At 35.4% G+C, this 27,061-nt stretch overlaps 1 long non-coding RNA gene across 1 annotated transcript in view; it reads right to left on the bottom strand.

Moving 5' to 3' along the window:
• LOC138916117 (uncharacterized) overlaps positions 1-26,531 on the bottom strand; it is a 113,703-nt gene extending 87,172 nt beyond the window's left edge. Inside the window, exon 1 of the long non-coding RNA XR_011422851.1 lies at positions 26,280-26,531. This is a non-coding gene — a long non-coding RNA (uncharacterized lncRNA). The remainder of the gene's footprint in view (positions 1-26,279) is intronic.
• Positions 26,532-27,061: the final 530 nt, after the last annotated feature.

Genomic DNA, 27,061 nt, shown 5'->3' with positions numbered 1-27,061 from the left:
TTTAGTGCTTTTCTAAGTGCCTTGGGTAGAAAATGACCACCCCGCCACCATAGAACTTACATTCTGGTACAGGATATAGGCTTCAACACAAACAGTTATAGAATCATTTGAATAATAGTAACTCCAAGGTAAGGGCAGGGTACTAGGTAAACAGAGAAAGAAGTCAAGTAAATTAACTACATAACACTTCACCAAATGGTGACACTGGACTAGACCACGAAGGGTATGGCAATGGTGAAACATAGAGTTACTCCCTGGCCCTCTTCCCTTCAATGTATTTTCCAAGAAGAGAATTGAAGATTTACCAAAAAAATAACAATAGCTGTAGATGTATATTCTCTCTCTTTCTTAGCAGCATATTGTATTAGTACTGGTGAATTTCCTTAAAATACAGGTGAAACAAGTGAAAGTTTAGAAAAGAACATAAAGGAAAGCAGTATACCTATGTTGCATTACATGTGGGTTATTTCTTTGAAATTTCAGTCTATTAGCCATAAACAGACAAGTGGAAACATTACATAAACCCCCTGATATCAGTCATGTTTAGAGTTACATGGGGGAACTAGCAGACTTGGCATCATTTTTATTAAAAGAACAAAGGATTGGGAAGAGACGACCAGACTTGGTTAGAAAAAAGGCATAATTGGGCTTCATTTTTTTAATGTGCTTTTTATTATTTGTTAATTTGTTTTTCATCATAAAATCTTTATGGTTAAATTAATTGAGATATCTACAATAACTGATGGTTATTTTTTGACATCTTGCACAATACAATTGGCCTAAATAATATATCCTAGCCATTATTCAGCCAGAATAAATGAATTATTAAAAGGTATTTTGTAAGTAATCCATTTAATAAACATTTATTGAGCACTTTCCATGTGTGATGTCAGGCAATGGACACAAAAGAAGCAATTGCAAGTGAAGCAGACACAAACCCTCACCCTCCTATCTAACGAAAGAAATAGACGTTATTATCATAGTGATGATCCAAAAAAAAACCAGGGGCCAGCCCGATGGCATAGTGATTAAATTTGTGCGCTCCGCTTCGGCAACCTGAGGTTCCTAGGTTCACATCCTAGGTGCAGACTTAAGCACCGCTCGTCATGCCATGCTGTGGCAGCAACCCACATACAAAATAGAGGAAGATGGGCCCATGTGTCAGCTCAGTGACAATCTTCCTCAAGCAAAAAAAAAAAAAAGCCAAAAACATTTTTTAATTATTTATTTATTTATTTATTTTGAGGAAGATTAGCCCTGAGCTAACAACTGCTTCCAGTCCTCCTCTTTTTGCTGAGGAAGTCTGGCCCTGAGCTACCATTCATGCCCATCTTCCTCTACTTTAGATGTGGGATGCCTATCACAGCATGGCTTGCCAGGTGGTGCCACATCCACACCATGATCAGAACCAGTGAGCCCCAGGCTGCCAAAGCAGAACATGGGACCTTAACCACTTGGCCACCAGGTGGGCCCCCAAAAACATTTTTAACTAGGAAGTGAAACAGCAAGAAAATTACAATTGCATGGAAAGTGGGAACGTGGCTGAGAATGGAAAATGCAGAAAGGATACCTAATTAATAGAGAATTGGCTTAAATTTTATTGGCAGGGAGAATTTTTCATGACTTTTTACTGTAGCCCTCAGGCTTTGGCTGAATGAAAGGATTCACACTAATGTGCTAGCATTTTAAGAGGAAAAATATATGACAAAGAAGAGTAAATGTGGCGAGTGGTGAGAAAAGGCTAAAAAAAACCTGACATAAAAAACGGGAAAGAAAAAGATAACTGGTTTTAAGAAATGAAAGAGAAAAGTTGAAAAATCTATTACATAAGAGTTTTCCCTACTGCAGAAACTCTAACCTCAGCTGACGGGGCCTATTTTCCCCACCCTCCGTTCACTTTCCCTCACATCTTCCACCCCGAGTTCTGCACTGGACTCTTGTTCGCTGGATACAATGGAAAATGTTGACTACTTCCACTCTTGGAGATGTTAATGCATATTTTTCTGATGATATTTGTAGAGAAATTGCAAGGAGAAAAATCTGTTAATCAAAATACGAAAGTTATTTCTGGATTCATCCTTAGTAGCCTTTCTAGTGTGCACCTGTAGCTATTTAAGGGAAAAATTGTGCCCTTTTCCAACTTCCATATTCACAGTGTGAGATACTGGGCATTGCAAATATGGGAGTAGAGTTGAAAAGTCTCTTATAGGTGATGATATCTAAGAGGGTCAGAGCTTTGCTATAAAATAGCATTTAGGAAGCATTTTTTTCAGTGTACTAACACTGAAATCACACTAAAGGTGTAATATTTAGACTCCTTGGGCATCTTCCAGTTTTAACCACTTGAGATTTATGTCATTATGTAACAAATAGAGAATAGAGTCACTTTTATTGTTTTTCCTTTAGTGCTATCACTAGGCAAACTTTATGGCAAATTGGAGTTAATAAAAATATCAACAAATAATATTTATTTTGTATTTCTTTACTAGCTATCCATTGGGAAAACTGAAGTCTTTACCAAATTATCTGAAGGAACCTCTGAAACCTTCAGTGACAGAAATGTTGGATATTCTTATCCTATACACGTCATGAAAAGAATTGTATTTATTGAACATATGCAAGATATTGTTCTAAGAGCTTTACGTATAGTAGCCCAATCTTCATGACCACTTCACGGGGTGGTTGTTCCTAATTATCCCTATACACAGAAGAAGAAACTAAGACAAGAAGCGGTTAAATAACTTGGTCCAAGTGTCCAGCTGGTTAACGCTGGAGCCTGGATCCCAACCTAAGCAGCTTGATTCTTGTGCATTGAAATACAACAGCATGCCATAGAAACAAATCAACACACGCTTAACAGCGGCATCATGACCTTAGTTTTTGAATTTATCCTTTTCCCACAGTACAAGAGTAAAATATGCTCAGTGAAAAACACACAGAAAATTTAAGAAAATCTTAGGAGGACACACAGGCACTACTTCAGTCACTAGTGATTTCACAGCCCGGGCATCATCTTCTTAACATGCTGAGACTGCCATGTGTCATTTTAGTGTTTTTATAAATCTATTAACGATATTGTCCTATTTTATCGTGGCTTGCTTTCTCATTTATCAACATATTCTCATGACCATATGTATTTTTCTGAATCAGGGATCAGCAATCTAAGTTCCACAGGCCAAATGTGGCCTGTCATCTTTTTTGTAAATAAAGTTTTATTGCAATACAGCCATGTCTATTTATTTACGTGTTGTCTGTGGCTGCTTTCAGGAGCTGCATTGGCAGAGTTCATAATTCTAACACAGTCTCTGTGGACCACAGATAACAAAACATTTACTATCTTTCCAACTCCTTGTGTACATCTTGATTTCTAATAACTATTCTAATATGTTGTTAACAAAATTCTACAGTAGTATTCAAGTAAATAGTGGTGTAACATACTGTTGGATATTTTCATGGAATACCAAAACTTCTCATTGCTTTGAGAAAAAAAATTGGGCCGATATTTGCTATGACGCAATAAAAATGCATTAAAATAGTTACTTATCATCGGCTTCCTAAAAGAACAATGTACAGGGTGTCATATGATGCATCATTACATTTATAAGCTGGACGGGATAACAGTAATGTACTTGGATCGTCCATAGAAAACTGAGCTCTGCGGTCACTACCTAACATTTAACACTCCAGTCATTAATTTCGCATTTCAGCTAAGTCCCCTGTTGCATTGAATTCTGTCAATTGACTTTCCAATCTTCCCTTTTTTTCTCTGCTTACTTCTCTTTCCTCCTCCATCTGAATATTCCTCAAGAAGAAAATCATCTTCATCCTAGATAACTAAGGCACCCCAAACTGCTCCTATCCGCCTTCAAATGCTCTCCCTGTATCGCAAATAAAAACATCCCGTGCGTTTTTACAACTAATCCTTTAGATCTTCATGCCTTGTCTCTTGATTCCTGACAACATTCTTTGCACAATTTGTTCACTAGAGAATACACGAGTTTTATGTCATGCTGGAGCCATTAAAGTCAAACATTTAGAGAAAGAAGGGAAAAAAAGTTAAAGAAACAGGGAGTTTCTTTCCAAAAAATGCTTCATGGTGGCTCCAAATGGGCCCCTGCTCGGAAATGCTGAATTCTGTGTATGAACCCTTCAATGGCAAAGGAAAACAGGCCACCCTTATTAGAAATTTTCTACAGCTAAAGATGTAACATCATAGCTAAATTCAGTTGGAGACAGGTCGAGCAACAAAAACCAGGAGCCAAGGCAGTCTAGTCAGCTCTGAAATTTGATTCAGGCACCAGATTATGAATAGATTTAACTAGTTCGCCAAATGAAAATGTAGATTTTGGCACCGTCTGAATTTTTTTTAGGGGGGGAGGCAATATTCTATATGTGGAGTCCCAGTACACACAGCGGGGATATGAAAAAGAGCTTTTCATATTATATAACTACTCAGTGTATGTTAAGGGGGAAAAAAATTAACCCAATAAATGCCAAAAATAAATCCAATCTCTTTGTACTATCTATAGCATCCAACTTCTCCTATTTACCTTACTTTATAATGCAAGCTTTTCCATTATTCAAAATGACACAGCACCAACCGTCAATAGGCAAGTAGTTACTCATGTAAACTTATTATTAAATTGCTTACATCTGGTCCTGTTCCTTTCTGTAGGAACTGTGACATGGCAAGAGGTTCAAATCCCATAGCAGGTAAGTAGCACATTGTCAGTAAGGATATGGAAATCAAATTTAATTGTCCTGAGGGTTCTCAGATTCCCTTCCTTTTCCTGGTGAGGGTGGCAATGTGTGCCACTGACACAATGAACTTCAATTTCCTTCTATTTCCTTAGCATTGGCCCTCACAGCACTATTATTCCAGGCTTTGTGATGATAAACAAAGATTAAAACAAATGAAAATAAATGATGGAGCACGGAGATCCCTTTCTACCTCAACATTACAACCTGCTGCTCCTCAACCTCCAGCCTTAGACCACTTTGTCTTAATAAAAGTTTTCCAATTGTCCTTCGTTAAAACATACTGTTCCAACACCAAAAAGCCATACTACATTGTAAAGTTGTTCCAGTGCAATTTGATGCACACAAAAGAGAATTCAATAAAACATATTTGATTAAAAAGGAATTTATTACTAGGAATAGCATAAGCAATTTTTAATAACTTTCTTTTACCTATAACATGGTGTTTCTGGATGGATTGAAGACTAGCATTCAAATCAGTTTGCTTATGTTTTACATGTGTGTTGAATGAGTCCCTAAATTGGAGTTATTCTGATCATTTCTACTGAAGAATGTGACTTTCTGTCTGTGCCTGATGAGAAAAAAAGACTGTCAGACCTTGCATCTTTAAAGGTTATGTAATGAGGTGTAAGAGACCCAGGTTAGGCATCAAATGCTGACTCTGTCACTTTATGGCTGCATGATCTTAAACAAGTGTCCTAATTTTCCCAAGACACAGGTTCCTCATTTCAACACAGCACAATGCTAGCAATCTAATGAGATTTTAAAACATGGTAGACATTATAGGAAAATTTTCCATTCAGAACACATTCAATGAGTGTAGATTATGCACGAGTCATTGAGGGGATATAATAAATAGGAAAGTTTCTACTAAAAAAAACCTGACCATTCAAAAGCAAGCAGACAGTTATAGACATTTCTGAATTTAGTAGACACTAGTCAGGGGCAAAGAAACTGAATAGAGAAGGAAAAGTGAGTTTCTTGGGTGCCATGTGGGAATAGTACAGAGAAAAATAATAAATAAATAGTACCAAAAAAAGCTGCTTTGCTTTTTATTTTAGCTTTTCTGTTAGAGTGAGAACTTCATCTCCAATGGTACAGATATTTGACTAATATTCACTCTAAACTATAGCCAGGTTATATCAGTATGGTCACATAAATTTCAAAAATCTAGTTTCTAATACATTGAGATGGACTAATTGTATTTCTAAAGCCAGGCAACAAACCAATTTACAGCAGCATCTGCTATGTCATTAGTCACTTGGATAAGCAGTATTTACAGTATTATAAATGTCTAGGCTGAAAGTGAATTATGCCGTCATAGAGCTCTAGCACTGGAAAAGTCGATGTCTTCTATTTAGTCTTGCTCTCTATTTTGGCAAGAAAGAAATCCTAAACACAGAGAGAAAGTGCTGTGCCCAAAGTAACCAACCCAGGAAACAGTGATAAACCCTATTCTCAGACTTTTGTCTAATTGCTCACTTAGCTCCTAGCTAAATCCCAATTTCCTTCAGATTCTTATTTATGTTATTAGATGCTTCAATAAGATACTTACTCTATTGAAATTCAGCAATATTTTGCAAATATCTAATTTTTCTTGAAGTCTAAGTTTAGTGAAGACACAAATCTCATAACCTCTCAAATCCTCCTTTTCTTTGGAAGCTTTGCATTTTCTTTGTTAAAAGAAAAGTAATTAATTAAAAGTTTTAAAAAACTTAAAAGTCACTCTCAATCACCAGTTCCTGAGGATATGTGTGTAAGTAAAGTTATGGGTAGCATAAGCTATTGGAAGAGAGGGTATGCAAGAAGAGGAGAAGTAAAAAGAAAACATCATTAGCTTTTTCTTTATATATCATTGGTATGTTACTCTTGGTAGGATCCATACCATTGGTTGCCTAAATTAAAATAAAAGGGAGCAATATTTTAAAGGATACAAATGTGAGCAGTAAGAAAATTTTGCTGACTTCAAATTGGGGGATGGCAGTAAATATTTGTCAGAACGAATGTCTCTTGGTTGCTGGAATAAGAATGCCAGAAAAATAATATCAAATCTTGAACACAAATATGACTCTCCCAAGATCTGTGTGGTGTCTGCAAATCATAGTGAAACTGGAGTGTGGAGGGTGGGAAATGGGGATGGGGAGAGTCTGTAGGGCCAGTTGGTTGAGTACCAAATGCCTTCCGGGTGGAAGACTATCAGGCTGTAGTTGAATCTCAGAGAGGTATAGTAGTTTTGGAGTATGTGTGTGGGTTTTGAGGGATGCTCTGATACAGAATTCTGAATGGGAAGTCTTTAAGATAAAACAGAAGTTAAAAACATTTTGGCTTAAGATCCACCAGTCAGCTGACGTTTTAGTAGACTTGAGATGTAAAAGCTTTGCTACGACAGAAGCTAACATTTTAAGGGGCTGATGAATTCTTTGCCTTATAGAATCACTCAGAAGGAACCAGCGACTTGCATTTTACAAAGAGTGTGTTTAACTTTGACCCGTATTAGGTTAATAAAAACTGAAAATTGCAAATCTATTTGATAACTTCAAGTGAAACATGGGAAAGGAGAGTATGGCATTTCAAACACAGAACAACATAATAAATATAATTTTTATTTTAAAATCTCAGGGAGATTATTTTTCTCTTCATTCTTTACACCCTGAAAGAGGACTTACAAGAGTTTCCTTTTGTTTTTTGGGTTTTTTAAAGATTTTAGTTTTCCTTTTTCTCCCAAAGCCGCCCAGTACACAGTTGTATATTTTCAGTTGTGGGTCCTTCTAGTTGTGGCATGTGGGACACCACTCCAGCATGGCCGGACAAACTGTACCACGTTAATGCCCAGGATTCGAACCAGCGAAACCCTGGCCCACAGAAGCAGAGTGCGCAAACTTAATCACCCAGCCATGGGACCGGCTCCTACAAGAGTTTTTGTTTTTCCCTAAGCAAAAGAGATACATTGATATTGATTATATCGCATTAACTATTTAAAGAAGTGGCCTACATCTTATTTCTCCCTAAGATGTAAATATATTGGCATTATCATTCAAACCATCATAGTATGCTATGACTAGAGAAATACTAGTTGTCTTCATTAAAAATGTGTATTTCCTATTTCCAAACACACTGTAAGGATCTGACAATGAGAGAACTCGGAGTGAGGAATTTACTCACTTCCCATCATTCAGTTACTAGTGAGATGTGATTCCTAGCACTGTGGGTGATCTAAGATGTTGCCTATTGCTGATGATTCTTTACATGGTTTAACTATGTTTCACTTTATTCACAATATGTGCATATAGAGGAGGCAAAACATTTATGCTAATAGATTGACTCATATATAACTCAATGCATTCTGTGGAATAAAGGGATATTTTTGTAAAAGATATTGAAGTGGATATTTCACCCATATACATTTTTAAATACCACAAGTCTATAGACCACGTGTGTACAGATAGAAAAATAAACATGAAACCGCGAGAGGTATATTTTGATTACAGATGCCAGTTACTCGCTCTGATTCTGTTCAGGTATGTGATCTAGGAAGCAGTAAAGGCAGATACTTAAAAAGTAAAATACAATAAAGAAGAAAATGCAAAGGAACAGCCAGATATATGCATATTTTCAGTCTATTAGTGGTGACATATTGTGATGAAAGGAGTCTAAGTATTTAGGGTATTTCATTAGCAGAGGAAATACGCCTTTCTTTTTATTTGCCTTCACTGGTGACACCATTGAGATATCAACCCAATGGGCACTAGGGTATTGTTACCAGGAACAGCAGTTTGGAAGGCAATGCTGCCATGGCATTTGGATATTTTCATTTCCTACAGTCAGTATGCATTGATTGAAAAGGAAAAAATAAAAATGGAAAGGAAAGCCCATCCAAGAATGAAAAAAGTATATAGCTATGTCTTTCTCTGATCTATTAATTTCTCAGGTTTCTGTGATAGAGCAACAAAAGTCTAAGACAAAAGCAAAATTATTCGTTGCTTCCTCTTATTTGGTTAAGCTGAGTAGAAATACTGAGTATAAAATAATTTGTTGGAACAGGCAATATGAAATGTTTAAAGTAGTGTAGTAATGTTATATGATACTGACAGCTAAAGTATGGATTTGATATGGCACGCATTGTTCGTGAGTATGAATAGGGTTAATATGTGTGCATGTGTACCTTATTTATATAATATATATGTATAGAAACACAAATGTATATACATAGTCATTTTGTTTCTTATAACTTAGAAAAAGGAATTAAAAGTAATGAAATTGAATGTTCATTCCACGTTTTGCTACAGCCATTTTGCTCATAGTAAACTCATGGTCAAATTCTCCCAAGGAAAGTCTAATCAAAACAAAACAAAGCAAATCTAAGGCCAGTGAGTTGCCAAATTTTAAAGAATACAGGATATGATACAATTAAGATGAAATAGTTATTTAAAAGGAAATTATAGACGTAATACTTTTTATTATGTCCAAAAGTGCATTTATAAGATGATATAAGGACTCAGTTGATAGAATCTAAGCTTCTTCCTTATGTTTAAAGAAAATTTATAGGACTGCAAATAAAAGATATTTTCTTAACATGGTAAAGAACATCTTTCTCAAAACTAAGAGATCAAAAGCAATAGAGGCGTTTACAAAAATCACTACAGTAAATACGGAGACAAGTATCACCACTATTATTAAAATTTGTTGCACACACACAAAGATTTAGAAATGGCCCATAACATATGAAAAGATGTTTAATCTCCTTAATAATTTGTGAAACATATATTTAAAAAAAACACTGAGATATCATTTCTTCCAATCAAATTTGGCATTGGCATTCTCACGCATTAGTAGTAGATATGCAATCTTACTCAAACTTTCCAGAAGAAAATTCAGCAAAACCTGTTAAAACTACCCATACACTTGCCTTTTGACCCAGCAATCCCACTTGTGGAAATTTGTCTTGAAGATACACCTTCAACAGTACAAAAATCCATGTGCATAAAATTATTCATACATCATTGTTTGTAATTGCAAAATATTGGAAACAAACTAACCAACCATCTTTAGGAGTGGTTAAATCAATTATGGTATATTCACACAGTGGAATACTATCCAATTGTAAAAAATAGTAAGAAAGAGCTCTATGAACTAAGATGGAGTAATTTCTGGGATATATTGTTAAGTGAAAAAAATGAATAAAATTTTTTGCAGTATGCTTTATAAAAGCAAGAAGGGGAAATAAGAAAATACACATGTATACACATCTTCTAATTTGACAGAAAGAAATAAGGAAGAACAAGCCAGAGCTAATGGTATTGATCACCTAAAGAGGGTAGGTGCCAACAGGGGGAAATGATTGGGGGACTGGGAAGAGGGCATTAGAGATGATGAGGAAGTGACGTTTCTCTGTGTTTGCTTCCCCCACCCCGCCCCGAGGAAGATTAGCCCTGAGCTAACATCTGTCCCCATCTTCCTCCATTTTATATGCGGGATGCCTGCGACAGCATGGCTTGATAAGCAGTGTGTAGGTCCATGCCTGGGATCTGAACCAGCGAACCCTGGACTGCTGAAGAGGAGTGTGGAAACTTAATCACTGTGACACTGTGCAGGCCCTGAGTTTGCTTTTTTTGCATATGCATACACAACAAATCAACAAATAAAATCAACCAGTTTTTTGGGAAGAAACCTAAATAGAATGCAAATAGTAACAAATGAACATAACTCATTGCTAATCAATAGTATAACCAAGTTGAATGAGGTGGGGAAGAAAAGAACTAACCTGAGTAACTTGGGAAAAAGTATTTGACTAAACTTTTGTACCATAAGGCTAAAGACAAAAGAAGTCTACACAGATATTGTATTCTAGTTAGGAAATGGGTTAGCAATACTAAAAGTATTTTATGCATATCCTAGGATTGAGAAAATAAGTAAATATATTGTGGGAAACGATAGCCAGGTTTCATGCTCTTGGAGAAAGGAGTTATAAGTAAGGAAAGTGAGAAGGCCAGAAGTGGCCTTACGGTGTTGGATTGGAATCAAAGGTGTATGAACTCACTGTTTTAAAAATATAAACAGACAAATACGTATGTATTACACATTTCCTAGCTCTGTCCACTGAGAGGGCCTCAAAACAATGATAGCTCAGTAGCAATGAACACATCAAGGTCCCAGATCTTGCTTTATAAACATCATTTTCAAGCAAAATGAACCAAGACTCCTTGGGGAAGGAGCTGAGGCAGGGAAAGCACAAGATGAGCCTGACACAACAAAATTGTTGTGCCAGAAGGTAAAGAAGTTTTAAAAGAATGTTAGGGGTATGTCAAAGGACACAGGAGCCAACTGGAAGTAGCTCCCAATGGTCAAATCTGGGACAATTTGAACAATAAAATAAATAGTAAGAGTGATGGATTATAATTCACACAATAAATGTTGATGAGTCCAGGTTAATAGAAATAGTGAAATAGATAAATAAATGAGGGAAAAGAAAAAGCTCTTGAATCACATAGAATTTCGATTAATAAGCATAGAAGAAATGATGGAAATATAAAATTAGCATTTGGCAAGAACACACATTAACAATTGTTGCAAGTAAGAATGGATGCTAAAATTAGTAGGCAAAAAGTATGATGAGAAATAGGATATTTGAATAGCATCAAATTATTTTTCCACAATATACTTATTAGTTACAAAAGGAAATACAGTGACTACCGTGGAGAAACCTAACAATCTTAACCGTGGGATCAAAGTTAACATCACCAGTAATAAGAAATATAGCATCGTGTACTTGCTCATACATTATGATAAGGAGGACACAACATGGCTTCTGTGATATTCTTGCCGAAAATGCCTAACTTCATTCTAATCATGATAAAATATCACTCAAATCTAAAGAGGAACATTCTACAATGGAATTAGCTACTTCTCTTCAAAAGTGTCAAGGTCATGAAAAGCAAAGAAAGACTCAGGAATTGTCCTAAATGGAGAAGACTAAGGAAACTTGATTAAATGCCATGTGTGATGGTGGATTGCATCCTGGCCCAGAAAAAGGACAATGGTGGGAAAATTACATATTTAAATAAGGCTTATAGATCACTTAGTAGTACTGTATTTAATTTTCTGAGTTTGATAGTTGTACTATGGTTACCTAAGATAATGTTTGGGAAAGCTAAGTGAAGGGCATATGGGGACTTGGGGGGAATTAGTTTCACAACTTTTCATAAGCTTATTTCCAAATTTTTAAAAGTTAAAACATAAAAATAGAAAACATAAATCAGGATAATTGAAATTTTTAAAATGTGGAAATTTTAACCAATTCAATAACACCTTAACAAAAATATGGTGATATTCTAATTATTTAAGTTTTTATGACTATCTACCAGGGGAAAATACAATTGATTTAAAACTGTCAGAGTTTGTAATAGAGTTCAAAAATAGGATGTAATTTTGTAACTAAAACTCAATAGGTTTCCAATATATCAGCAATAGTAATAAAATATTAAAAAATATATTTGCATGAGCAAAATTAATATCACTTCTAAGAGTAAGCTTAAGAAAAGTATAAGAACTATGTAAAGAAAACAATGAAGTATCATTGAAAGACCAGAAAAAAAGATATTGAATTAGGAGACAGTACTATTTTCCTGGATGGAAAAACTCAATATGCAAAACATGAAATCTTTTCAAATTAATTTATAAATTTAGTAAAATTCCTATTCAGATGATTATGAATTTTTTTAAGTTGCCAAAGTTAATATAAAATTTACCTGAACATTTAGGCCATTGGGGAAAGAAATGGAAATTGTCTTTAAAATTATTATAATATTTTAAAAATCTAACTTCCTTAACTAAATACAATAAAGCTAAATCATAATTATTATTATAAAGCAAAAAATATTTAAATAGTGTTCTGTTAGTGTCAGAATCAGTATACACATCAATTTTTTAAGATAGATATCATATATATTAAAAATAATATTTTAATATTCATAATCATGGCATTGTATTCAGTGTAAGTTCACAATTATTCAATAAATTATACTGGGTCAGTTGGTAATAAACTCTTTGGGAATAAAATTAGACACTCTCACATTATACTACAAAACAAATTGCAATAAACAATTTACGTAAAATAAATCATAAAAGGAAATAAAATCATACAACTACTTTTATTTTTACAATTAACTTAAATTTACATATAATTTAAATTTAAATATATATGTATGTTTTACGTGGTTGAAATTCAAGTATTTTTAACTGCATCCCTCTCTTTTCCTTTATATTATGCTGAAGTCATTTTATAATGTCTATATAATTTTCATAATTCATCATTTAAAGATCTAACCATAAAAATGGTGCATTTAATCATCTTAATTCAACGTAATTTAGTAAACATTTCCCTTAATGTTGAAAGTTGGCTTGTTTCCTGTCTTTGCTTTTAGGATCAGCTTCGGTAGTAACATCTTAATGTGGTATTTTATTACTTCTGTTAAATACTGTCTTGAGAATCAGGTTAAAGCAGCAGAATTATTGAGTGTGAATATCTTTATAAGGTTTTGTTATATCCCTTGATAATAGATAATGCTTTCCAAATGGTATGTATGTGTGTATACACACACATTAAAAAGTAACGTTTTATATATCTATATATAACATACATATAAATACGTATGCATACTTATGCCTATGTATATTGATGTGTGTATATACAAGTTTTGTAAATATAAAACCAAATTTATATATTGTTATGTGTATATCAATGTATGTTATATATGTGTGTATACATATATTTTGTTTTGCATCTTAATAAACGTGAGTCTTACAATCTTATAAAGTTTAATTTTTATTTGCATTTTTATATTATACCTCTGGATATTTATTGGTTGCAAACAACAAAATTGGAGTAGCTTTGCTTTTGGCAAGTGAACACCTGTGATCTTTAGTTCTTACTAAAGCCAATAGTATAATTTGTTTGAAAATCAGCCTATAAGATTACAGTTCTTTGCTCTTCAGATTTTTTACTCTGGATTGAATCTGCTCATTTTTTGATGAATTAACCTCCTTCTGCTTTGTCCTGAAAACAAATAACAGGAAGGAAAACAAATACTTCCACCTCTGTCTTCCATGTGTTATGGAGTGAGGGACATACTTTGCCTCCCAATCAAATGCAATTCAGTGGTTGGAAACATTTTTCCATGTGCTTCTGAAGTCCATAGGAGCATTACTTGATCCAGAAATTATCTCACTAACTTGGAGGCCAGTGGATTTCACACTGGGTAAGACTTCAGCACAGAGAATCCACATGCTGTTTTTGATATTCATTAATCATCTAGCTAATTTGTTTTAACATAGGAGCGCTGACAGCAAACGAATGTTATTATAGCAACGGTGACTGCATAATCCAGACTATTATGGCATTAACATTTACGAAGCTGGCAGTTCCATGTTAAGATATGGTCAATGTTGTCTTTCAGTCTAATTGCAAACATATCTATATTTAATTCACATCTGCAATATTCATTGGGTGGGCTAGATGGGGCCAGTGGGATAACTGGATTACAACTTTTTTTTTCTTATTTTGATCATTATAGCAATAAATATATTGAAATCCTGGAGTTTATGAATATTAAATTTACGGATTTTATTTTAATATTCTGCAATTTAAAATGAAAGTAAATTTTACTGTGCAGTATAACATCTGTCTATATTATGAATTCAGTTGTCTTGCGTCAAGTGGTGGTGAAATCAACCTGACTTGGGAAAAGCTTCGTCTCTATAAAGATGAGAAAAGTAAAGAAATTTATGGATTACAGATTATATGTCCATTTTAGAATGCTAGAAACTTCTGTTGTTCCACGTGTAGATATTTAATGGCTTATAGATTTTTTAACATCAAAATATCTTTCTCTGATATTTTATATTACTCTCACTCCATCTCTGAAAGAGATCACCTTATGATGTTGCTAATAATGATGCTTAAACGGTTACACAACTTATCTAAAGTCTTTCTACTTGTTAGTGGTTGAACTGGACTCTAATTAATGTCTGCTAATTCCCAGATTTAAGGACCATCCATCAACCAACACAAAGTATTTGCTTTAGGTACACCATGGCTTCTCAGTTTTAATAAATTATAAGCTGAACCTGGTATCCAAAACTCAAGGATAAAAGCTCTCTTCCTCCTTCTTTCAAATATGTAACATGAACATCCCCTTTTTTCACCCTTTTTTCAGGGTCATTTCAAAAAATTACTCTCAGGAGAGAAGATATTCCATTTTTTTGTGTGTTGTAATTTTCTGAGTCATTATCAGAAAACATTTAACAATGTATTTCTCGATTCACTTTATTCTCTGAAAGAAATAGAGTAAGTGCTTTTAATAGGTTGAGAGACATTAAATACAAGGGAAAATCAAGATGTTTCAAAAGACTGCTATTCACCGCAGCCAACTACAACTTTCACTCGGTGGGATAATAGAGGAAATAAATGGTTCTTTCTCTGAAATGTTTACGTTGTTATCTAGAGTCTTTTAAACAGTAGCAGAGCTGTGGTTCTCTTGATTTGCTCACTCATTCTGTTATTAGAGAAATTCTTAACTTCTTCCATGGGGAGCCATTTTTCTGTCTTCACTCTTCCTAGGGCCCGTTCCCAGTTCATCAGGATACTGTTAGGACGTTGAAAGTATGTCTCTCCTTCTTCCCTCTCTTATGTGGTATGGTTGCTCAGTTATCTCTCACACCTAACGAACTGGTAGGTTTTAAGCATGACAAAAGGCAATTCAACACTTTAGTTTCATTTTGTTTGTGGAATGCTGGCTGTCCAAGTGCTGGAAGTATTAAAAATAAAACAAGTGTCCAAAGCTGAAAAAGATGCACAACATGGACATAGAGGAGGATATTTTTCATAGTCAACAAAATATGTCTTTTACTTACCATGTAAAATGAAATACGTTGATAAAACAGTGAATTTTGAAAAAAAAACTGCTCTCTTAGATTTGAGTTATAACTTTAGATGATTATAAGTAAATAGCACACAGACTAATAAATCTTATAAATTAAGTAATTTCTAAGAAGACCTTTCATTAAATGAAGCCATTTAATTGAGGAGATATTACAACACCGGAACTCTGAGCTGTGTCTTTTACGGCAAGGGCAAGGAAGACCATTGTATTTAAAGGAGTCCTGATGGTCTTGAACCAATAAGTTGCTTAAGATACAATACATTGTTTCAGAACCTAAATGCAAACATTAGGTTCCAGTATCTAGCTTTTACACAAATATCTTCTTATTTCAATTCAGTATTCTTATCCAAAATTCGGATCCTTATGGTTTACTTATTTTGTATTATTAGTGTTCATTAAACTGGCAACGACTATAAATGCAAAATATTACATAAAGGGCTTTAAAGAGAGTTAAGAATTCTCTTAAAGATGGTTTAAAAACAAAACTTTAGTTCATAAAAACATCATTTGAATTTACATCAGCTTAAGGGACTGCCGTCAGCATGAAAGTGCTCCTGTGTTATAAAATTGGAAAAACTGCTTGGATGTGATCCTTTTTTTCTTTGCTTAGTCATACCTAAGTTTTACTTTTCCTGTTATATGAGGTAGAGTATGCACCACATAATTTGATAATAATTATTAGATAGAAAAAATAATTATTTTAAAGTATATTTTGGAAGCGGCAATTAGCATCTTAACTTGGAATTTGAGTATTATTATTATTTAATTTACTATGTAAACATGTAATTCAGTACATTTAGATAATTTGTTTAAGCAAATTACTCTTAAGAAAATAAATAGAATACGTGCTTTTGTCTGGAACCAGACGAGGACATCCTCAGGGCAATTTCCCGTGTGCTTACTTCCTTTCTTTCATATCAGACCCTAAGAAGGAGGCTATCCTAAGACTGAGAACACTCATCCTTCAAAACTAAGCATAAATCAAGGGGGAAAAGATGGGTCCCTATTTTAATATCTGAAGACAAGCTGATTTGAAAATCATCCTGCAGTGGTAATATTTGGTGTGAGTAGCAAGACAGAAGTTAAGATGAGAAGGGATTTTTGAAGCCAAGACTTTTTTGGTTTCTTTATCTGTTTAAGAAAATTGAATTATTTCTATACTTTTAAAAGAATGTTCTTCTGATGAAATTTATTTTCATCTTCTTATTGACCTATTTTAATTTTGTTAAATATAATCAGAATATCAGAACTAACATTTTAGCATTATTATTAATCAAAAAGTATATATTGGAGTAATGATTGCTTTTTGAAATTATTGTTAATGTTAAACGTGATAATGCTTAGATTTCACTCCTGCTGAATCACAATGAACTTCCTATTTGCTCCTTAAATCTTATAACGTGAGGCAAAATTGCTCACCGATATAAAAAACTGAAAATGGGCTTGTTTTTCTTAAAAACCGTCAGCCAGTTTCTTGTTCTCAGTTAAGACATAAGAAAACTAAAGCAAAAAACAAGCTTAATGACCTACCTCAGTTCCTAATAATAAGTGGCAGGAAACTTTATGGAAAATTGTAGCTCCTACTTCTATAAACTAATGAGTCAGTCCTCAAAGTTCTTGCAATAATTTTGGTTTAATTTCTCAGGATAGGGGTTGAGGCAGAATGTATATACTAATCAAGGTCTTGAAAACCTAGCAGAATCATGACTTGCCCTTCTGATTGTATTTTCTATGTGACTTGGTTATTGAGGTATAAGGATCTTTGTCCATAACCTAAATGTATTGTAATTTATATCTCCAAAAAAAGGAAAGTCAATACTTTTTCTACCACATTTCAATTAATTTTAGTTTTATTTATATCAATATAATTTAATAGTGTATATAATTTCTAAATAATTTTCCCCAAAGTTATATCATTTTTCTACTATAGAAAATAGTAAGGAAGTATAGATTTCTACTGCTCCTAGATCTAAGTAAAATTAAAATAAATAAATAAAGCAATGTGATAAAATATTTGCTTTCAAATCTACTTTCTCCAAAAACGACTTACCTTAATTTTTATTTCTAATAATCAACTTTTACATCTAATAAAGCAGCATAGAAGTCATACTGAGTATATTTATCATCTTGTATCAACATGTAAATTTGCATATGTTTAATGATTACAATATATTTCTTGAAACTATAATAATAAATGGAAGGTGCAAAGAAGACTTCTAAATTGTGGTATAGAAATTTTGTAGATTATTTAGATTTGGTCATTTGACAGAATAAGAACTATCTTAGTACATAACCCATATAAACATGCCAGTGAGTGCAATTCAAACATAAGTGAAGCTTAGGGATATAATTTACTTTGGAAATACAATAATTTGTCTTTTCCTGTAAATGTAAACGTTGACTGTTTGTCTGGAGTCCGTGATATACATAAGTCTGAACCTCTGCATGCTCGGCTTGGAGATGATTTGTCCGTTTCCATTGTCTCTTTTCCCACAATTTACGTAAAACATAAGTGAGTAGAATGAAACAGACTTGAAATGATACTCAAGATAATAATTAACAGCACTTAGTGACCTCTAGCACATTTATAATCAAGTTAAATTTTTAAACAATGGTCATCATAGAATGATAACTTCAATCAAATGAAGGAGGGAAAAATAAGAGAGCTTTCCTGTAATTTATTTCCAGCTGGTCTGAAAAAAAAATAAAAAGAGAGAGAGAGAGAATCAGGGAAATCTCCCATGAGAACTTGGTCTCATGGCATTTCTAACCTGATTTCCAGGCCAGAGAAATTCTGATGGATATTCAAACTTTGAATGGCTATGCAAATCAAACTTATGAACCTTTGGAGAGCCATCCTTCATTAGGCTTGACTTCAGTGGGGAATAAGCAGTAAGAACAGATGGGCTACTAAGGTAAAAGGTCTCCATGCTAATCATATCAAGAAAGAACAAAACCAAGGAAAGGAAATCCACAGTAGATTCGTGACTGTTGCGGTCCTCCAAATTAGAAGGCTTCTCTATGGTTTATTGTAGATGCCAGCTGATTTTTTAAAAAGTAGTTAGAATTTTTTCCATACCTCTGCACATGAAATGAACACAGTTTCTAGGGGAAGAGCAAAGCACAATCTCCACAGCCATGATACAAGCTTAAAGAGTCGATTTGGAGAATCCTTGTTATGAATGTGATTTTTATACCATGGGGCCAGAAGTTAAGGAAATTAAAGTTCAAACTCACTTACGAAAAGAGTCAAAATGAGAATCAAAGGAATGATACCCAAAAAGCACATGTGTAAGATTCTGGGTGATAAAAAGTGACGCCTTGTGTGCAAGCATAGACTACCAGCTCTGTTGCCAATTTTATGAGTCACGGAGCAAATGCAGCAGATGCGTCTGCCCATGCTTAGTTTATAGGATGCATAATGAGAACAGGTAATTCTCTTTCCATTTCCCCCAAGTGTTCTTCATAGCAAGCACTGTAAGACATATTTATTCATCAACAGAAAAATCAACGTAAAAGTACAAATAAAATGTAAATACAAATCACAAAAGAGTAATTCCCCTTGTGGTGCAAGTGGATTAAAACTTCCAGTCTTTCGTCTCTCAAAATTGAATTGGGTTGGATCCCAAAGGACCTAAAATCTTCACTTATTGATTGCAAAACTAGTTCAACAAATGCTCTACTTTGACTCTGCATTCTTTCCTTCTGCATTTTACAAATTAGTGGCTTGACAGAGATACCGTATTCTACATGAATGAAAGAAAAATAATTTCTCACTTTTCCTCCTAGCTCATATAGCAATCAAAGTGAAAGAGAAAAAACAAACAAACACGAATCCAAATACAGTATAGGTGTTTTCTTTTCACATTTTATTCATTCTCCGCCTTCCTAGCTTTCTTCCTTTTTCCCTTTCTCTTTCTTCTTGTCTCTTTCTTACCTCCTCCCTCTCTATCACCTCCTCCTCCTCATTCTTGTTTTCCTCTCGCTTTCTATCCTTCCCTCTCTTGCTCTTTGTTCCTATTTATTTCTTTAAAAAGAAACACTATTTTTTTAAATGAACACTAAAATAAAATTGCAGACCTGAACACCGGAGTTGTGTCTCTCTCTTCAGGCTCCTTGCCACAAGGTAAATGATTTATGAATTAGGACGGAAAAAAAATTGAAATAAAAAGTGTCATTTTTTTCAGACATCGTCAACATGATTACTTGACCTTTGAGATAGGCTAAGGAATAAAAAGGAAGGATTCTTTTTAAGGCTTTTCTTCTCAAGTGCCTGATACCAAGTGTAGCTAATTGTCAGCAGCATTCTGAAATTCTAAACCCATTCCATGAACCTTTAGTTAGAAGCAGACTTTGGCCGAAAACGACTCAAGCAAACTTTCCTTCTTCCCTCCTCCCTTTTTCCTCCCCTATTTTTGGTTGTTTTCCCTCCATCCATTGTATGACATCCAAGATTTCACATGGAAACACCCCATGGCTTGTTTTTCATTGCAGGTTAAAATCAACTTTAATTTTGTTATTTTTCCCCCTAAAATGTCGCCCATCCCATTAAAATGATTAGGCTTTTCTTTTGAAGAGTTACCTGAGGTAAAAATCTAATTGGCACATTGGCCCCTGAAAAATGATGCCAAGGGCAAGAGTGGTACCAGCCAAGCTGATACATGGCAAGCCGTCATAGCAGGGGCTTGATTTCACGCCATGGTTTAAGATACCACGTGATCAGCTCTGATGATAAAGCCTCTGTGGTTGCTAAGCATTTGAAAATAGAACTGTGTTTCCTCAACAGAGAGGAACTAACCGACATTAAATATCACATTTATGTGCATAACAGCCATATATCGAATGACAAAATATAACAAAGGTTCCTACTAGGGGGACATTTAATGTCTAGTTTAGCTGAATTCGTAGTTTTGTGCTGCCTTTTATTCACTATTGGAAGCTCCTGTATTGCCAACATGAGTTACAAAACCGTCCGTTTAATGGTTTAAATGGAAATTATGTTTTACAAACTGGGTTTTCAATGTGGTAATATGATGCATTCAACAGTGCTTAAGGAGAAGACAGAGGAAAAGATTTAATAGCAACTTCACATGTTCCCTTAGCAAGACAAAATGGCACTTTACACTCAATGGTACAGTGTAACTGAATCTGACCAGCGATAAAAAGATTGTTTTTAACCAGACTAGAGTAAACTTCTGTTCCGGAAAAAGATATTCTGTTCGAGAAAAAAAACTATTGAACACTGGTAAGCATGAAAAGAACTAATAGAGACTAATTAAGTAGAAGACATTTCTTTTTACTTTTCCACCCTTTACAAAACTCGTATCAGACAGTAACAGAGATAATCCTGGCAAAGCTATCATTGCAGCGGTGACTTCTAGGTATTAAGGCTCGAGTTCTCGAAGTTTCTTCAAGAGATAATTAATGTATGTGCTAGCAGGAGCCTGAGGGACTTTGAATCAGAACTGATTCCAGGGGTCATGATATCAGGGTAATTTCTATTCTTGCCTTTTCAGCATACGGTCCAATTGGGTTTGATTCCTTTTCTTTGGAATCAAACACCTGATGTCATTTTGACATTAAAGGACTTCCCATTAAGTAAAAATGAAAAAGGATTCAATTGTTAGCCCATTGGTTCTGTGAATTTAAGAAGAGAAACATAGAGTCATCTTTCCAGAAGCAGCTTCCTGTCGTTACAGACACACTATCCCAATTAAAAGATCTTCCTCCAATCCAGTTCATGAAATTAATTCTCTAGTTCTCAAAGTTTAGAAGTCATACTCTCTTTCAGTGTTGCATGCTTCTCAGTGTTAACAATGTCTCCCTTTAGCCATTTTAAATTTTTCTTGTTTCAAACTAAGTTTACGTAGTATGTATGCTTGTATGTGTGGGTATGTTCTGTGCAGCCTATTTGTCTTAGTCTTTTTTAGTCTTTAGTCTTTGTTTTAGTTTTTCTAGGAGCATAAAGAAAAGAACACATCTTTGGAGTACAACAGATATTTATTTAAAGTCTAGTTCCATCCTTTACTAATCATATCACATTAGGGAACTGACTTAACATGTCCTCTCTGAACCTTATTTAGTTTGCTCATCAATAAAATCAGGATAATTTGGTGAGAAGTATGAAAAATGCATATGAATCACCAAGCAGAGTCCTTGGCACATATTGGCCACAATAAAACAAGTAATGTTAATATAAAAAATGTCAGTACCTACAATAATCATTTTTATCCTGTTGGAAATTCTGTTTTGAGAATCTAGAGTAAGTTATTTTTATCACTGTAATATTTATTGTCAGAATAACCAACAAACTTTCTGGTTTTATCACTCAGGTATTGAACTAACTCATTAAATATGCTAAAAATGATGTCTTATGCGTAGAGCCTCCTCAGTTCCATTAGGTTGGTTTCAAACTTGATTAGGAGTTTCAAACCCCTTTCTTCTATTTGTTTGGTACCCTAGAGCTCCCAGAAGAGTGTTGAACAGGCAGTAAGAGAAAATGTGTCACGTGGAGTTTGCCAAACAGACGTTGTTGTATCAATGAAATTTTGCCATGAGCTAAGTATGGGAACTTAGTTTTCACTGTGCACTGGATTGTAGTAAGTATTTTGAGTTCCTTGGAAGTGTCTATTCAGAGAAGCCTCCACCCAGAGACAAAGAACTGGGGTAAAGGTTTGCTGGCCTCTGTGGTGAACAATTTTTGTCTCAGCTATTTAACATATTTTTCTTTAAAAAAGTTCTCTAATTTAATATCATGTTGATATGCTGCCATTGCTGATATTTTCCAAAACATTTTCATCCCAAATGCCCTTCCATCGATGAATGGATAAGCAAAACGTAGCATTACAATAAAATACTCTCTATTAATAAAAATAGAGTATTGAAATATACAATATCGATGAGCCTCCAAATGATCATGCTAAGTGAAAGAAACCAGACACAAAAGACTATACAGGGTATAATTCCCTTTCTATGAAATATCCAGAAAATGCAAATCTATAGAGACAGAAAGTAGATTAGTGGTTGCCTAGGACTGGTCTTGAGAAGGAGGGGCAACTGCAAGTGGGCACCAGGGATCTCCTGCAGATGATGGAAATGCTCTAAAACTGGGCTGTAGTGGTGCTTCCACAACTTGGTAAATTTACTAACAATCATCGCATTGTATGCTTCAAATGAGGGAATTTTAAGGTATGTAGATTATGCCTCAATAAAGCTCTTACAACAACAACAAAAATTTCACATTTGTTCTTTTTCTCCACCTTCATACCAACGGCAGAAAGCACCACGTTGCTTAGTACTCTTGTCCCAAATATTTTTGGTGTAGAAAACCCAGGAAAACTTTAAAAGCCATCATAAGGAAAGCACCAGTGGTTAGAGCCTGATTTGTGACATCAGAGTTGTTGACTTGCTGCTGATGGAGTATACCCGCATAACCACATAACTCTCAGCTTGATATTATTGGAGCAAGTGGTGAAATGTGTAGAAGACAGGTTCACAAAGCTTCAAGCATCAATTTTGGGACTTCTGTGTAAATTATCTTCATTACTTCTTATAGTTAACTGTCTGTCTAAAATGTTGACTCAACAAAAACCCATAAGGGGAGAGTCCTGGAGAATTATTTATTTATTTGTGTTTGCAGTGCCCTCTCTGTCAGATGTTTTACAGATTAAGAAGGGAGAGGAAAGTTCTGCACGAGGGAAAACAAAACTAAGGCCAAGTTTTCCTTCTGTCATTACTCTACTCCCCCCAACCCCCTCCCTGTTCCTTTTTTTTTTTTCCAGCCTCATATTGCGACTTTGACAAATGACAATGCAAGAAGAGAATTTATGTTGGGTCTTGGAGATTAGCACATTATCACAAGCAGAACAGAGCCCTCAGCCTCTGCCGCCAGGGAGCAATTGAAAAAGTCTTTGAATGTGATGCATGGGTCAAGACCCATTTCTGAAGCAGTGAGGATACTGTTATGCTGGGACAAGTCTGGATAAAAACCCTTGGAGAGCCAGGTGAAGACACTCAGGGCTGGACGAGGAGCATTTAGCCAGAAAGCTCATTCTGGAGAGGAAAGAGGAACCGGGTAGCTCCCTGAAGACCTCCGTGTTGAATGATTTAAGGCTACCTGTAGGAAATGCCTTTGCTTTATTGCTTTTTAGTCTTCCTTCTTTTCAGGGAGGAAAAAATGGAGCACAACACAGACCTTCCTTTCCTTCGACTCCCATCAGTATTCCCCAGGAAGTTTCAGCAGGAACTCTGTCCCATCACCGTTCCTATAAGGCTCTCTCACAATCACAAATGGTGCAAGTTGGATCCCAGACTAAACCACAGCGGGGAATGGAGGGTTTCAGTTTTTGAAGAATGTCCAATTAGTTACACACTTCTTTTAAAAGTTTGCATGCTTGGTTTACAACGCTGGGCTCAAACATCTGAGAATATTAGCCACAAAACAATTTCAGGGAAAAAACTAAATATGAGTTTTTGGACTGAAATACACTCAGGGCTTACACAATATCAATCCATTCCTTAAGTTATCAAAAAACTGGACAAAGTAATTTTCAGAAAGTATTGAAAAGAAAAGCTGTTTCTGAAGGTCGTAAATAGCTGAACATGATTGGACATCTAGCTGGTGACCTGATATTCACAACATACTACAAATAAAACATAAGCGAGGATGAAAAACATTGAATGGCAGGTGATGGGGAGGTATTTATAATATGGCTTCCCGAAGACTGTTTATTGGTGTCTGGGAAATTCACATTAATAGACTAGGATTTCTCAACCTAAGAATTATTCACATTTTGGGTCCGGTCATTCTTTGTCATGGGGGATACCTTGTACACTTAAAAATGTTTATCAGAATCCTTGGCATCTACCCACTAGATACTATGAGCATTCTACACCCTCCCTTGCCTGCCCAGTTGCATCAGCCAAAACTGTCATGGGATATTGTCAAATGTCCCTGGGGTGGGACGGTGGCAGTGAGGAGCAAAATCGGGCTTGGTTGAGAACCACTAATTTAGACAGAACGGTTGTAGACTCCAGTTTTGACATTGCTTTCATATGTGTCAGCCTTTCCAGTAGAAGCAGGATGAAGATACTGGCAGGATATGTCAAGCCCTTCTGCGGAATTTATTGGTTTAGAAGCAGGGGCTACATGTTTCTTCTGGCCAAAATTCATCTGGCTACTGGGAGTCGGCTGCTACAATTATACTTATGAAAGCTTGGCATCCATTTATTATGTTGTCTCTTCTGGACCCACAAAGGGTAGTTATTTGTACAATAGTAGAACAATAACAAATATTAAATGTTTCCCATATGTCAAATACTTAGCTGATGGCTGTACATTATGGTTTTCCATCTCACGGAAGTCATTTTATGTTGCTAACTATTACAATACCCATTTCATAGATGACGCTTAAATGAACTTGCCAAGGTCATTCAGTGGTGGGTGAATCTGGGATTCCTCGGTTTAAAGAAGGTATTATTAAGAAGGCTGAGGTTAAGGGCACACGAAAGGACATGTTCCTATCTTACCTTTTTAAGTTATAAGGCAATCTCCAGGAATGGGGGGCTACCTGTTGTTCCTTTCCTAACCCAAAAAGGAAATATACTCCCAGTGACTTCAGGGAAAATACCAGCTCACTCTTTTGTGTTGTCTAAGCCTGCAGACATCAAAATGATTCTCTTATCTAAGAGATGCTGTATATCTCCACATTTCTGTCAGAGCTGCATCTTCTCTGCTTGTTTTTATTTTTTGTTGTAGCTTCTTAGGTACTTAGACTAAAGCAGGGGTACTTTGCCAGAGCAATTTTACCCCAAAAGGGGACATTTGGCCATGTCTGGAGACATTTTTGGTTGTCACAGCTAGAGAAGTGCTACTGGCATCTAGTGGGTAGAGGCCAAGGGTGCATTGAATATCTTACAATACACAGGATAGCCTCACACAGCAAAAAATTATCCAGCCCCAAATGTCAGCAGTGCTGAAGTTGAATGAGAAATCCTGGACTAAAGAAACGCAATCAGCTTTAAATAGTAAGCAGGATTCCCTGCTGTGATTTTTTTGGAAACAGCAGTCTTATAAATTAGTTGGGATATATCATTAATGTTGACTTTCTGGGGGTAGCCAGTTATTCACACCACTCATCACTTCCTTTTGAACTCTGAACAGATTGAAATATAGATCCAGGGATCAGATAGAACTCCAAGTATCAGTTCTATTACCACTAAGGTTGGATTGCAAAAATCAGTGTAAACTGGAAGCCAACATAAGATTCCTACATCTTTTCCCATGAATTAAACAAATCTTTGCACAACTGGAGCAATTAGAGGAGAGACAAACTCTCCCCAAAGGGAACTGTGATAGTTAATTTTCTGGGTCAAGTGGGCTGGACTCAGTCTACTGGACCACAGGGTGTCCAGATTAAACATCATTTCTGGGCGTATCTATGAGGATATTTCTGGGTGAGATTAGCATTTGAATCCGTGGACTCAATAAAGTAGACTGCCCTTTCCAACGTGAGTGGGCATCACCCAATCCATTGAGGGCCTCAATAGGACAAAAAACAGAAGAAGGGAGGCTTCCTTTCCTACCTGCTTGTGGAGCTGGAATATTGGTCTTCCTTGGACCGGGATGTACACCACTGGCTCCCCTGGCCCTCAGGTCTCCAGACGTGGACTGGAATTACAACATTGTTTTTCCTGAGTCTGCAACTTGCAGGCAGCAAACTGTGGGATTTCTCAATCTCCCTAATCACATGAGCCAAATCCTCATAATAAATCTCTTTTTATATATCTGTTGGCTCTGTTTCTCTAGAGAACTTTGACTAAAATATAGAACCCTAGAATGTTTAGTACATGGAGTCTAAGAGAATGAATTTGGCCTGCGAGTTGAGAGGGAGTCCCTCTACACATGCAGTGAACTTTGTCATCAGCTCACCAATCAATGCAGTTCCTACTCTCCCAAGAGCAAGAAAAGAAGTATAAAGGTCCAGTACACTTGAGATGGCAGAAGTTTTTGTTGTAAAGGTCATGAGCATAGGGGAAGAGAGGATCTCCAGCACAAAAATCTTATTTAAAGCAACAGAAAAAATTTACTGTGCCAAATGGAGAAGGTAAGGGGAGGTCGGTCAATGCAAAATTTTTTTATTGTAAGAGATTTAGTTAGATATTTCTTGTAGAAAGGAGACACCGGTGGCAAGATTATTAAAGATTAGTATGGGTGAGGTTGGAGACAAAGAGATCTATTAGATTATTTTAATGCTATAGGTGAGAAATGATGGAGTCTGAACTAAGGCAATAGAAGTGAAATGGAGAAAGGAAGGTAACTATGAGGGCAATTAGATATAGAAGATAATTTAGAAAGAACAGTCTAG

The sequence above is a fragment of the Equus caballus genome, chromosome 11 (genome assembly GCF_041296265.1).
Source record: "Equus caballus isolate H_3958 breed thoroughbred chromosome 11, TB-T2T, whole genome shotgun sequence".
NCBI classification, from domain to species: domain Eukaryota; kingdom Metazoa; phylum Chordata; class Mammalia; order Perissodactyla; family Equidae; genus Equus; species Equus caballus.
This window is presented reverse-complemented; position numbering and strand designations above follow the sequence as displayed.